Below are 15799 nucleotides of genomic sequence, written 5' to 3'. Positions count from 1 at the left end.
ACTTATTTAGGTGTGTGGTCAACACTTTGAACCCCCAAGTGCTTCACACAAGTTTATAACGTAGAGCCGAAAAAATTAAAAATCATTTTTTTTTTCACAAAAATGATCTTTTCACCCCCAATTTTTTATTTTCCCAAGGGTAGCAAGACAAAATAGACCCCAAAAGTTGTTGTGCAATTTGTCCTGAGTATGTCGATACCCCGTATGTGGGGGTAAACCTCTGTTTGGGTGCACAGTAGAGCTCAGAAGGGAAGGAGCGCCATTTGACTTTTTCAACATAGAATTCTCTGGAATTGAGATCGGACACCATGTCGCGTTTGGAGAGCCCCTGATGTGCCTAAACAGTGGAAACCCCCCACAAGTGACACCATTTTGGAAACTAGACCCCCTAAGGAACTTATCTAGGTGTGTGGTCAACACTTTGAACCCCCAAGTGCTTCACACAAGTTTATAACGTAGAGCCAAAAAAATTAAAAATCATTTTTTTTTCACAAAAATGATCTTTTCACCCCCAATTTTTTATTTTCCCAAGGGTAGCAAGACAAAATAGACCCCAAAAGTTGTTGTGCAATTTGTCCTGAGTATGTCGATATCCCGTATGTGGGGGTAAACCTCTGTTTGGGTGCACAGTAGAGCTCAGAAGGGAAGGAGCGCCATTTGACTTTTTCAACATAGAATTCTCTGGAATTGAGATCGGACACCATGTCGCGTTTGGAGAGCCCCTGATGTGCCTAAACAGTGGAAACCCCCCACAAGTGACACCATTTTGGAAACTAGACCCCCTAAGGAACTTATCTAGGTGTGTGGTCAACACTTTGAACCCCCAAGTGCTTCACACAAGTTTATAACGTAGAGCCGAAAAAATTAAAAATCATTTTTTTTTCACAAAAATGATCTTTTCACCCCCAATTTTTTATTTTCCCAAGGGTAGCAAGACAAAATAGACCCCAAAAGTTGTTGTGCAATTTGTCCTGAGTATGTCGATACCCCGTATGTGGGGGTAAACCTCTGTTTGGGTGCACAGTAGAGCTCAGAAGGGAAGGAGCGCCATTTGACTTTTTCAACATAGAATTCTCTGGAATTGAGATCGGACACCATGTCGCGTTTGGAGAGCCCCTGATGTGCCTAAACAGTGGAAACCCCCCACAAGTGACACCATTTTGGAAACTAGACCCCCTAAGGAACTTATCTAGGTGTGTGGTCAACACTTTGAACCCCCAAGTGCTTCACACAAGTTTATAACGTAGAGCCGAAAAAATTAAAAATCATTTTTTTTTCACAAAAATGATCTTTTCACCCCCAATTTTTTATTTTCCCAAGGGTAGCAAGACAAAATAGACCCCAAAAGTTGTTGTGCAATTTGTCCTGAGTATGTCGATACCCCGTATGTGGGGGTAAACCTCTGTTTGGGTGCACAGTAGAGCTCAGAAGGGAAGGAGCGCCATTTGACTTTTTCAACATAGAATTCTCTGGAATTGAGATCGGACACCATGTCGCGTTTGGAGAGCCCCTGATGTGCCTAAACAGTGGAAACCCCCCACAAGTGACACCATTTTGGAAACTAGACCCCCTAAGGAACTTATCTAGGTGTGTGGTCAACACTTTGAACCCCCAAGTGCTTCACACAAGTTTATAACGTAGAGCCGAAAAAATTAAAAATCATTTTTTTTTCACAAAAATGATCTTTTCACCCCCAATTTTTTATTTTCCCAAGGGTAGCAAGACAAAATAGACCCCAAAAGTTGTTGTGCAATTTGTCCTGAGTATGTCGATACCCTGTATGTGGGGGTAAACCTCTGTTTGGGCGCACTGCGGAGCTTGGAAGGGAAGGCGCGCCGTTTGACTTTTTAATCTCTTAATTGTGAGAGCGGACGTCATTTTGGGTTTGTAGATGTGCCTAACAGCAGAAACCCCCCACAACTGACCCCGTTTTGGAAACTACACCCCTCAAAGATTTTAATCAGGGGTATATTGAGCAATTTGAACCCACATGTATGACACAGAGTTTGATAACATTAGGTTGTCATATTGAAAAAATTCATTTTTTTCCACGAGAATCTTGTTTTAGACCTGAATGTCTCGATTTTTCAGAAATAACATCAAAAAGTGGACCCCACAATTCGTTACCCACTTTATTATGAGTGCAGCAATATCCCATATGTAGTAAAAAAGTTCTGTTTGGACAAATGGCAGGGCTTGGACAGAAAGGGGCACAATGTGACAAATTTGGCTTTATTTGAAATTGAAGATCCAGGACCCATTCAAAGCTTCTAGAGACATTGAGCAAAAAAGAAAATCCTTCCAGGAATTATTACTCACAGAGGGAGGCATGCTCCTAAAACACAATGGCTGACTATAAAATTGGTCTTGCTAACAAAACAGTTGTCCCGCATTTGCGTATATTGTAGCAGGAAGAATAAACTGTACTGGAATGAAGGGCAAAATGTGTAGGAAAATGCAGCCAACTATGTGGCAAAGCGGAGTTTGTTCCAAAGATGAAAGAACACCATCAGGGCTAGAATGGCAGACACTTTCAGAGACTGGTCGTACAACGTCCTTTTAGCTCCATCAATCCCTATATGAGAGACGAATGTGCCAATAGACGTGGTACACCATAGCAAGCTCCCACCCGCCAAGGTCAGAACCGCTATATGCACAAAACAACCAGTTCTCTATAGAAAGTATTGTCTGGTACCAGAGGTTCGGCAAGAACCATAAAGTAAAGCCCATAGTGTATAAGTACGGAACTTCCTCATTTTTTAGAAATCCTACAATAAAATGATCATGCCCGTATCATCAACATAAATATAAGTAATATAAATGGAAGCCAAAGTTTTGTGTAGCAAGACAGTTATAAAAACAGTCAAAGTTAGATAAATGGTCAAAAATGTTTGAGTAATAAAGTCCTAGAATTCATTTTCAGATAATCTCACTTTTCAAGATCATTTCTGGGGTCCACATTCTAACGCTTATTGACATAGGTACGTGGACGAGAATTTGTTGGAATAGTAGTTTGGTATGGGATTGATCGAGTCGTAGAATTTTCAGATGACCTGACTTTGCAAGAACATTTGTGGGGTCCACACTCTAGAGCGTACAGACGTGGGTACGTGGATGAGAATTTGTTGGAATAGTAGTTTGGTATGGGATTGATCGAGTCGTAGAATTTTCAGATGACCTGACTTTGCAAGAACATTTGTGGGGTCCACACTCTAGAGCGTACAGACGTGGGTACGTGGATGAGAATTTGTTGGGATAGTAGTTTGGTATGGGATTGATCAAATTCTGGAATTAATTGTGAAATGGGGTAAAATGGGATCTACTAATTAAAATATTTATCAATTGTTCCAAATTGTACTACTGGGGCCACTAAGCAGAAAATAAAAATGATTGAAAAAAAAAACAAACTAATAATTGTAGGTGGTGTGGTAGGTCTCAAAACAGGGGGAGATACAAAGGCCTGGTTGGGATGGGCATGTGGGGCAATAAAATCGGGAATCACTCCGCCTGCCATGCTTTCTGCAAACTCGGCACCTTTTTTGAGGATACCTTTGGGTGGGAGTGACAGGGACAGGGTGAGGAAAATGGCGTTCTGACAGTCTCCGGGAATCCTCAGAGTCGAAGGCTTCCCCCGGTGCCATCGACTCAAATATGAGGCTCTCTACTACTTTCTCCTGAAAGTGCAGGAAAGTTAGTGGTCCTTGAGATTTTTTGTATAGGACAAAACTGTTGTAGGTGGCAGTCTGAATTAGATAGATTCCCACCTTTTTATACCACGCCCTGGTCTTCCTCTTGACCAGGTATGGTTGCAGAACCTGGTCTGACAGGTCTACGCCACCCATATGTCTATTATATTCTGTGACGCAGACAGGTTTTTCTTTGTCCCTGGTGGCACCCCTCTCTCTGACCGTCACAGTGGTGTCCGTATGCAGTGTGGAAAGCATATAGACGTCCTTCCTGTCTTTCCACTTCACTGCAAGTAGTTGGTCGCTTGCAAGTGAAAATGACGCCCCCCTCTCCAAACGTCTGGACACCAACTGTGACGGAAACCCCACTCTGTTTTTCCTCACTGTCCCACAGGCCCCTGTACTTGCAGCATGGAGGGATTTGTATAGGGGGATACTCGTGTAATAATTATCTGTGTACACGTGGTACCCTTGATTGAGAAAGGGCGTCATTAGCTCCCAGACAATTTTGCCTGGGATACCAATTGTCTGGGGGCAGTTTGGGGGGTTTATTTGGCGGTCCCTACCTTCGTAAATTAGGAAGGTGGACGTGTACCCTGATGAGCTCTCGCAAGCTTTATATAATTTTACGCCGTATTTGGCTCTCTTGGAGGGAATAAATTGGCGGAATGAAAGACGGCCCTTGTAGCTCATCAAGGACTCGTCGACTGCCATATTTTGCTCTGGGGTATAGGAATTTAGAAAGGAAGTTTTTAGGAGGGAAATTAGGGGTCTTAATTTATTTAGCCGATCGTAGTTGGGGTCAGTTCTTGGGAGAGCTTGGGCATTGTCACTGAAGTGGAGGAATCTCATCAGGGCTTCGTAACGGGCTCGGGACATGATGGCTGCAAATACAGGGGTGCAGTGGACAGCTTTTGTTGCCCAGTAAGAGCGGAGAGTGGGTTTTTTTACTATACCCATATTCAGGGTGAGGCCTAAGAATTTTTTAATTTTGGGGACATTTGTGGGGATCCAGGAACGGGAATGAAAGGCAGTGGGTTTTTGGGAAATATATTGCCGGGCATATAGGTTAGTTTGGTGGACGATTAATTGCAGGACTTCGGGGCTAATGAAAATTTCAAAAAAATCAATGGGGGTAAAATTGGCGACATCTACTTTTATTCCAGGGACTGCAGAAAAAGGGGGAATTTGAGGGGAAAATGAGGTGTCATTATACCACAGCGGTGGGGGGACTGCGGTACTTGGTCCTGCCTCTGAAGCTTCAGCAGTGACGACCGACTCCGCTACCACCGGGCTGGGGGATCCCGTGGAGGAAGAGTCGTCATCACTGTCTGAAAACTGCTCAACTTCAGGGGCAGAATCTGTTTCGCTGCCGGAGCAAAGCAGGCTGTAAGCTTGCTCCGCGCTAAAAGTTCTGCGAGCCATTTTATCTAATTCCTCCCCTAACCCTAACCCTAACCCTACCCCTAACCCTAACCCTAAAAAAAATTATAATTTTTATTTTTATTTTTTTTTTTATTTTTTTTTATAATCCTCTGCTGGTGATGCAGGGATTACGGAGAACGGGGGTGGGTAAATGGGATGCTGGCGGAGGCAGATATTATGTTTTTTGTCACTGACAGAGCAGCACTTGAACTGTAGTCTCTCTCTCTTCTCTCCTAGAACAACTACAAGGAGAGAAGAGAAAGGTACAGCCCAAGTGCTGCCATGTTTATCAAATATTAGGGGTTTTGATCACTGTAATTGGACATATTACAGTAATCAAAACCCAGCAGCCAATGAGAAAATTCTCATAGGTTGCTGGGTCTCTGCTGGCAGATCATGGCAGGCGCACTGCGCATGCGCCCGCCATTTTCTTCCAGCAGAGAAGAAGAAGGGGGGCCAGGAGCAGTGGGCTGGGGACCGGGGACCACTACTGAGGACCGGGGACCACTACTGAGGACCGGGGACAGGAGCAGGCGGTATGGTGGGGGGCTCGGGGGCTCTATTTCTCTCCCCTCTGATGTGCGATCACATCAGAGGGGAGAGAAATGCAAAGCATTTTTTTTTTTTTACAAACTATTTGCAGCGATCGCAATCCCGGGGGTCTGTAAAGACCCCTGGGATTGCGATCGCTCCAGGGGGTCTGCGATCGCTCCAGGGGGTCTGTAAAAACAGACCCCAATACACCGGGGGAAGCTAGGCTTTGGCGGGCGCATCTGCACATGCGCCCGCCATTTTGGAGCCCGGGCAGGAAGGAGGAGGGTCGGGGACCGGGGGGGCACCTTCTCCGGTACATAAGGTACCGTGGGGGGCTCGGGGGACCCTATTTCTCTCCCCTCTAATGTCCGATCACATTAGAGGGGAGAGAAACACAATACTAATCGCGTTTTTTTTTTTTTTTTGCGATCGCCGGTAAACGGTTAATTACCGGCGATCGCAAAAGCGGGGTCGGTGAAAACCGACCCGAATCATGTTCTCTGGGGTCTCGGCTACCCCCGGCAGCCGAGACCCCGGAGAAAATCGGCCTCTGGGGGGCGCTATGTACTTTTTCCACAGCGCCGTTAATTAACGGCGCTGTGGCTTAAGTACCCTTAGCGGCCGCCGTTAAAAGGCGTATCGGCGGTCGCTAAGGGGTTAGAAACCAAATAAAATAAAATGATTTTTTCAGGGAGAATTTAGAAAACAAATAAAACAAAAAATAGGCTTTCTAGGGCCCACTGAGTGAGAGAGGACGCACACAGGAGTCAGGAGTGGCACACAAGCCCAGAGGCCAATATTTATCTCCCACTGATTGATTTAGTGATTTTTTCAGGTAGATTTTGGAACCCAAATCAAGCAAAAAAATTAATAGGCTTTCTATGGCCCACAATTGGAGAGAGAGAGATGGCACACCCAGGAGTCAAGACTGGCACACAAGCAGAAAGGGCAATATTAATCTCCCACTGATTTGTTTTTTTTTTTTTTTTTTTCAGGGAGACTTTAGAAAAAAAAAAATACAAAAAAAATGATTTTTTTTCAGGAATAATTTAGAAACCAAATAAAATAAAATGATTTTTTCAGGGAGAATTTAGAAAACAAATAAAACAAAAAATAGGCTTTCTAGGGCCCACTGAGTGAGAGAGGACGCACACAGGAGTCAGGAGTGGCACACAAGCCCAGAGGCCAATATTTATCTCCCACTGATTGATTTATTGATTTTTTCAGGTAGAATTTAGAACCCAAATCAACCAAAAAAATAAATAGGCTTTCTATGGCCCACTATTTGTGAGAGAGATGGCACGCTCAGGACTGGCACACAAGCCCAGAGGCCAATATTAATCTCCCACTTTTTTTTTTTTTCCCAGGGAAAATTTATAAACCCAATAAAAAAAATAATAAATAGGCTTTCTATGGCCCACTATCTGAGAGAGATAGATGGCACGCTTAGGACTGGCACACAAGCCCAAAGGCCAATATTAATCTCCCACTGATTGATTTATTGATTTTTTCAGGTAGATTTTGGAACCCAAATCAAGCAAAAAAATAAATAGGCTTTCTATGGCCCACTGAGAGATGGCACACACAGGAGTAAGGAGTGGCACACAAGCCCTGAGGCCAATATTTTTCTCCCACTGATTGATGTAGTGATTTTTTCAGGTAGATTTTAGAACCCAAATCAAGCAAAAAAATAAATAGGCTTTCTATGGCCCACTGAGTGAGAGATGACACAGACAGGGATGGCACTCTAGCAGAAATGCCAATCTTAATCTCCCACAAAAAAAAAAAAAAAAAAAAAAAGGAACTGTCCTTCAATTACTATCTCCCTGCAGTAATCTCAGCCAGGTATGGCAGGCAGCAATAAGGAGTGGACTGATGCACAAATTAAATAAAAAGTGTGGACAAACAAACAAGATAGCTGTGCAGAAAGGAAGGAACAAGAGGATTTGTGCTTTGAAAAAAGCAGTTGGTTTGCACAGCGGCGTACACACAGCAATGCAGCTATCAGGGAGCCTTCTAGGGCAGCCCAATGAGCTACAGCACTGAGGGGGAAAAAAAAAAAAAATGTAGCTTCCACTTTCCCTGCACACCGAAGGTGGTGTTGGGCAGTGGAAATCGCTACAGCACAAGCGGTTTGGTGGTTAATGGACCCTGCCTAACGCTATCCCTGCTTCTGACGAAGCGGCAGCAACCTCTCCCTAGGCTCAGATCAGCAGCAGTAACATGGCGGTCGGCGGGAACGCCCCTTTATAGCCCCTGTGACGCCGCGGACAGCAAGCCAATCACTGCAATGCCCTTCTCTAAGATGGTGGGGACCAGGACCTATGTCATCACGCTGCCCACACTCTGCGTTTACCTTCATTGGCTGAGAAATGGCGCTTTTCGCGTCATTGAAACGCAACTTTGGCGCGAAAGTCGCGTACCGCATGGCCGACCCCGCACAGGGGTCGGATCGGGTTTCATGACCCATTTCGCTCAACCCTAAGTAACATCATTGTAGAAAAAAGTGAATTGCAGTGTGTATATCTCTTTATCTATCAAACCAGATCAAAATGTCTGAAAGTACAGTCACCATATTAATTAATTAGTTAATAGTTTATTTTTAATCAATTAACAAAATTCAAAGTGAATGAATATAAATCTAAATCTCCCTTTGCCTTCATCATTTATTCCAGATAGTCTTGTACACAGTTTTTGCTGGAACTCAGCGGGGAGTTTGTTCCAAACATCTTAGAGAAGTAACCACAGATCTTCTGTGGATGTCACTTGTGCAAATCCTTCTGTCTCTTCATATAATTTCAGACAAACTGGATAATGTGAGATCAGGGCTCTGTGGGGGCCGTATCATCATTTCCAGGACTCCTTGTTCTTCTTTATATCGCAGATCATTCTTAAAGACATTGGCTGCATGTTTGGGGTCATTGTCCTGCTGTAGAATAAATTTTACCTTTTCGGAATCTCTATATCTATACATTGCTGGTATAATATAGTCACACAGTTCCCATATAAGAGATCTGTACAGTTCCCATATAAGAGATCTGTACTGACCACATAAGCAAATATAGTTTAATCACTGTGTAATGTATTTTCCAATAGACTTTCGTCCCAATTCATAAAGACTGACGATCTTCTCTCCGGTCTTGATCACAGAATGTTAGAGTGGGAAAGAGACCTCCAGTGTCATCGTGTCCAACCCCCTGCTCAATGCATGATTCACTAAACCATCTCAGAAAGATGTCTATGCAGCCTCTGTTTTCAAACTGCCATTGAAGGAGAACTCACCACCACTCGCGACAACCTGTTCCACTCATTGATCACCCTCACTGTCATTTTTTTCTAATATCTAATCTGTATCTTCTCCCTTTCAGTTTCATTCCATTGCTTCTCATGTTTCCATGTGCAAATGAGAATAAGGATGATCCCTCTACACTTCAGATATTTGAATACAACTATTAAGTCTCCTCTTTGTCTTCTTTTTTGCCATCTAAACATTCCTCGAACTGGACACAGTATTCCATAGGAAGCCTGACCAAAGATAAGTAAAGGGCTGTAATTAATTCACGTGATCTAAACTCTATGCTTCTCTTAATACATCCTAGAACTGTATTTGCATTTTTTGCTGCTGCATCACACTGTTGACTTATGTGTAGTCTGTGATCTATTAGTATACCCAAGTCTTTTTCACATGTGCTCTTGCTTAGTTCTATTTCTCCCATTCTGTAGATGTAATATTAGTTTTGTTGCCCAGATGTAAAATCTTGAATTTCTCCCTGCTAAATACCATTCTAATAGTTGTTGCCCATTGTTCAAAATTATATAGATCCTTCTGAATCCTTACTCTGTCTTTTCTAGTGTTAAGGTACCGTCACACTAGACGATATCGCTAGCGATCCGTGATGTTGCAGCGTCCTCGCTAGTGATATCGTCCAGTGTGACAGGCAGCAGCGATCAGGCCCCTGCTGTGATGTCGCTGGTCGGGGAAGAAAGGCCAGAACTTTATTTCGTCGCTGGCTCTCCCGCTGACATCGCTGAATCGGTGTGATGTGACACCGATTCAGCGATGTCTTCGCTGGTAACCAGGGTAAACATCGGGTTACTAAGCGCAGGGCCGCGCTTAGTAACCCGATGTTTACCCTGGTTACCATCGTTAAAGTAAAAAAACAAACACTACATACTTACCTTCTGCTGTCTGTCCCCGTCACCGCTCTGCTTTCCGGCCGCTGTGCTCACAGCCAGAACAGAGAAGCACAGCGCCGAGGACAGACAGCGTAAGGTAAGTATGTAGTGTTTGTTTTTTTACTTTAACGATGGTAACCAGGGTAAACATCAGGTTACTAAGCGCGGCCCTGCGCTTAGTAACCCGATGTTTACCCTGGTTACCGGCATCGTTGGTCGCTGGAGAGCTGTCTGTGTGACAGCTCTCCAGCGACCAAACTGCGACGCTGCAGCGATCCGGATCGTTGTCGGTATCGCTGCAGCGTCGCTATGTGTGACGGTACCTTTAGCTATCCCTCCTAGTTTTGCATCATTTGCAAATTTGATTAGTTTACCTTCAATTCTCTTATCTAAATCATTTAGAAAAATGTTGAACAACAGTGGGGCCAGGACAGAAACTTGTGGTACCCCACTTGAAACACTCTGCCAATTGGATGTGCAAGTATTTATCTCCACTCTGCAAGTACGATCACTGTGCCAGTTATGAATCCACCTAACTGTAGCCTTATCAATCTCATACTTTTGACTTTTTTCAATAAGGATAGTATAAGATATGTTATCAAATGCTTTGCTGAAGTCGAGATATGCTTTCCCTATTTCCCTACTGCATTTCCCTGATCAACCCAGTCAGTGATTCCATCTTAAAAGGAAATTAAATTAGTCTGGCATGACTTGTTTGCTACAAACCCATGCTGGCTCTGTTAATTACTGAATTCTTGTTCAAGTGCTTACATACATGTTGTTTAGTAATTTGTTCAAAGATCATTCCTTGTATAGAAGGAAGGCTCACTGGCCTGTAATTTCCTGGCTCCCTCTTCTTTCCTTTTTGAAGATGGGGACAACATTTCCATTCTCTTGTTCTCCAGGATTTTTCAAAGATTCTGGCTAGTACTTCTGCAATTTCCTCTACCATCTCTTTTAGTACCCTAGGATGTAATTAATCTGGACCAGGAGATTTAAATTCATTTAAATTAGCTAAGTGTTCCCTCGCAATCTCTCTGTTTATAGATAGTGTGTATTATTATATTACTTCGATAGCACCGTGAAGATCAGTTGATGTTACAATTGCTTTCTTAGAGAAATTAGCTGCAAAATAGGAATTTAAAACTTCGGCCCTTTCAAAATCATTTTTGACTACTTCACCCTTTTCATCCTGTAAATATCCTATAGCATCTTTAACTTTTCTTTTGCTTTTGACATACCCCCTGTGAGGCAGTGAACCCTGTGGGGCAGTGAACCCTATTACAGCTAGGGGGCGCTGTAGGTGCTCCTCAGGATGCCCATGGAGGCGTAACAGTGATGAGTCAGTGACCGGCATAGTTGTGAATGGCCGGTATATGTTGCAGAAACGGAGGATATCCTCTGCCCTGTAAGCCTGAAGGATGATTGTTCCGGGACCTGTAGTCCCACAAGTAGTTGTATAGTTTTAATAGGAAGGATTACAGGGTTAGTCGGAGAGATGGGCGGGTCTGGCTAACCACACACCTCCCACCTATGAGGGTGGTTACAGTTACATAATGTGACCAGGGTTTGGGTCACACGGTTGGAGAGTGTTTGGACCTGAATGGTCTGTCTTGTATGTCCTGAAAGAGGACCGGCCTGTGTGTTGGAAGGTCCTAGGGTGGACTTCCTGAAGAGTGCACGGAGAGGCCGAATGTGCAGAGTCTGTGATGGCACTGCGTTGGGAGCTACCGACCTTCGGTGGGCCTGGACTGTTGGGAGTGCCCTGGTCGCTAGGACAGTGATCCCCGTAAGGCAGCTTCCCAGGAGAGGGACTGACAGGAGGTCAGTGTGTGGAGCAGGAGCTCCAGAAAGGTAACAACCGGAAAGGGGGTTATAATAACAGCAGAGAAGTATATGCCAGTGGAACAGACTGTCGCTGATTAACATGGATGTATAAAATGAACCGGATAGACTGTTTAAGTGGAAACCCGTTCCTGTGTGTCTGAATATCGAGGCCAAGTGAGTGTCCCCCAACACATTCAGTAAGCACGGTCTTACACCCCAAAATTATATTGCTTTTGTTCTCCCTTGAAAGCCTCACTTCATTACTGGCTTTAGCTCTTCTAACGCTTGCCTTGCATTCCCTGCAAACAGCATTATATTATTTTTTTAGATATGTCCCCCTCTTACCATTTAACATTTATAAGATTATTGTACTTGTTTTTATTATGTATACCCCTCCTCACATGTAAAGTTCCATGGAATAAATGGCGCTATAACAATAAATAATAATAATCATATTAATAATAATTTCTTCTTTCCTCTTTAACAAGTGTTTGTGCTCTGTGTTCATCCTTTCTGGTCTCTGTAAATGCTTCCAATTCTTCCTTCTCTTTGGGATTGTTACTGATTGTGCAGTGATTTCATTTAGCAAAATCTCCCATCCTTCTTGATGATGGGGCATGTTGAAGTCAGTCACTCCTGATTCATTAAGAGGCGCGTAATGTGGCACAGGGAGGTATTTGTTGGCTAGGTACTCGCCTTTCACACCCCGACCCCGGCACATTACATGTAGATGGGGGTCCTGGCTGGGTGCTTGTCTACGGAGGCGCTACACACTTGCAGGCTGCATGATACCAGTGACGTCAGCTGGCCAGGACCAGATGGTTTAAAGTTCAATGAGAGAGACCACCACTCAAAAATAAATAGTCTTTTACTAAAAGAGGTTGTCCACTATAATGTATAATTCACACATCGATGTAAAGCTGCTGCTATATGTGCCTCTGAGCGGCGCTATCACTTCTCGATCAGTCCACATCACGAGACCCTGGCTGCAGCAGCCGCCGACATCAATTTACGGGCTCCCTTGGATCTTGCCATCCACTGTCTCGGTCTCCACTCAGGAACAGCCACGTCATGCGGCTCTGCTCACTATCCAGATCAGAGGTCTGCTTCTGGTGCACACTGGGCCTTATCTCTGGTCCTGGCAGGAAACAGTATCTGTCCTTTCACTGTAGTCCTTCCCACCCTGGGCTGGTCCCAAATATTAACCCTAACTCTCCCTACTGTCGAGCAGATCAAAACAATATTACCAATAATGCAAGTCACAATACACATTACATGTGTCTTCCAGGGAGAATTTGGGCAGTATGTCCATCTCCTTACAGGCACACACCTCTTAATGAATTAGGAGCATCTAACAAGTGACGTGCACCTCCGTGCACCCTGCCACGAATCTCACTCCAGTCTTGGACTTGAGTAAGATTCCTGGCACTAGGAACTCCACAGCTCATCATGAATTAGATGAGCTGTGGCATCCTGCCCCTTGCGCACAACCTCACAACCCAGCTACACTTATTTTGGTGGAGCTGTGTAAAACTGGCTTGAGAACGCCAAAAGTCCATGATGTGCAAACATTTTTCAAAACAATTTATGCCAAAAAGTAATGGATTTGATGAATTGGTGGCTATGTGTTTATTTTTCTCAACATTTTCAAGATCTCTTCTTGCTGTCACTGACCTGTGTACATTACTGTGTAAGGGCTCCCTCACACAAGTGATGATCCTCTCTTCCGAGAAAATTGGATCAATTATGGTAATGACATTCGGCTTAAACTCTGCACTCTGAGTTTGATCCGAGTGTCAGTGTGCTGCGATCCAATTGTTTCGGCTGATAGAATCATATCACAGGTGTGGAGAAGACGGAGAACGTAATTTTTCCATCTTCTCCATTGTCTGTGTCCATGTAAATCAGACTGCAGTTGTTTGTCATTTGAGTGCAGTCCGATATTTTACTTTGGGTGAGCATGGTCCAATTTGCAGATCCAATCGCAGCATGCTGTGATTTTTTTCAGCGTGAGAAAAATTCTCAGATCTGCACTGCCCCGATAGGATAACATTTGGTTAAGTGCTATCTGATAGCACTCAGCCGAGTTATACGCTCGTGTGAGCGAGCCCTGATACTGTTGTCACCAAAGCTCACTTGAGGAGCAGAACTTCCTATCGTCAGGTTTTTCTGTCTGTGAATGTAATCTGTGAGTGGAAATAAATAAAATTGTGGGGAAATGAAAAAAAAATTTTTAACCAAAAGCTGTGGAGCTATTTATGTTTACAGTAACAAAGTTTTACTTCCATAAATCTGAAAACCCCCAGTAACACCAGCAGGGGGCCTATTTTCTGACTCTGCTGGATGTTCACCTTTACACCCATAACATAAAACCACTTTGTAAATAATGACTGAACTTCTTGTACTAGTCTAGTGCTGCATTGACAACTCCATTTGCTTCAGAGCTGAAATCTTGCAGCATAGTGGTGGCTCAAACTGAATGAAATCAGATTATTTTTGTGGTCTTTCTCTGCCCCCTAACGTGTCCATGATTTCTCTACATGACTTCAGTGAATGTGGACCATTATAATACTACACAACTTTTATTTTTAGTCCAGGATTCTCCTCTTTCTACCAAACAGGAGAAATTCCAGGAAGACTGGAAGGTTTTGGTGTCTTGAGAAACTACAATGATGATTGCACTGAGCGTATCATTTGCTATTTTATCCCTCTTTTTGCATAACCTCTGGTCTGATTGTAGGGCCGTCCACGCGCAGACGCGCCAGATACGGCTCTTGTAAGCTGGAAGCAGCGGGGCTAAGCGACTGACTGGCAGATTTGTGAAACAGTGATCTGAGAGAAGGAATGAGACGGACAGGCCGGGAAATATTTGGAGTGATGGTGAAGCCTTCCTGCATCTCAAACCTTTCCAATAAAAAGAACTCTGACAATTGGAGAGGATGTAACACATTATATCAAATCCTGCAGGAAGCTGCCTGATAGAAGGAAACTTCTATTGCAGGGGTCTCTTCTGATATGGAAACTCAGACCGTCTGCATCTCAACAGAACACAACAAACCCTGAGCTGGGCAAGAATGAAGAAAGAGTTTTCAGCCTCTGGTTGTTAAAAAAATGTATATATCTATTCAAAGACAGCAAGCAAGCAGAGATTTTATTTCTTTTTTAGAAAAAAAATGGATACAATGTCTATAAGAATATTGCAGAGTTAAAGAAAACATTCCATTACACTAGATCATCCCTTTAAAGGGAACCTGTCACATTGTACGTGCAGTCCAAACTGCGCTCAGCATGGTATACAGCAAGAGAAGCTGAACAGATTGATATGTCAGTTTATTGGAAAATATTCAGTATAACTTGTATTTTATTCATTGAAATCTGTGTTATTTGTGTACATGTGAATTCAGTGGGCGTCCCTACTCATGAGTCCAGTGGGTGTCTGTACTCATGAGTCCAGTGGACATCCCTACTCATGAGTCCAGTGGGCGTCCCTGCTCATGAGTCCAGTGGGTGTCTGTTCTCATGAGTCCAGTGGACATCCCAACTCATGAGTCCAGTGGGCGTCCCTGATCATGAGTCCAGTGGGCGTCCCTGCTCATGAGTCCAGTGGGCGTCCCTACTCATGAGTTCAGTGGACATCCCTACTCATGAGTCCAGTGGGCATCCCTGCTCATGAGTCCAGTGGGCGTCCGTAGTCATGTGTCTGATGGGTATCACTACTCATGAGTCCAGTGGGCGTCCCTACTCATGAGTCCAGTGGGTGTCTCTACTCATGAGTCCAGTGGGCGTCTTTACTCATGTGTCTGATGAGCGTCCCTACTTTATGAGTCCAGTGGGTGTCCCTACTCATGAGTCCGGTGGGCGTCCCTACCCATGAGTCCAGTGGGCGTCTCTACTCATGAGTCCAGTGGGCATCCCTACTCATGAGTCCAGTGGGCGTCCCTACTCATGAGTCCAGTGGGCGTCCCTACTCATGAGTCCAGTGGGCATCCATACTCATGAGTCCAGTTGGGCGTCCCTACTCATGAGTCCAGTGGGCATCCGTACTCATGAGTCCAGTGGGTGGTGCTTCTAGTCATTGATCGCTATTTCTGCATGCCCAGTCATACAGAGAAGACTGTCAATCACTGAATAGTACCGCCCTCTGGGTTTAT

Source organism: Ranitomeya imitator, chromosome 2 (genome assembly GCF_032444005.1).
Source record: "Ranitomeya imitator isolate aRanImi1 chromosome 2, aRanImi1.pri, whole genome shotgun sequence".
NCBI classification, from domain to species: domain Eukaryota; kingdom Metazoa; phylum Chordata; class Amphibia; order Anura; family Dendrobatidae; genus Ranitomeya; species Ranitomeya imitator.
This window is presented reverse-complemented; position numbering follows the sequence as displayed.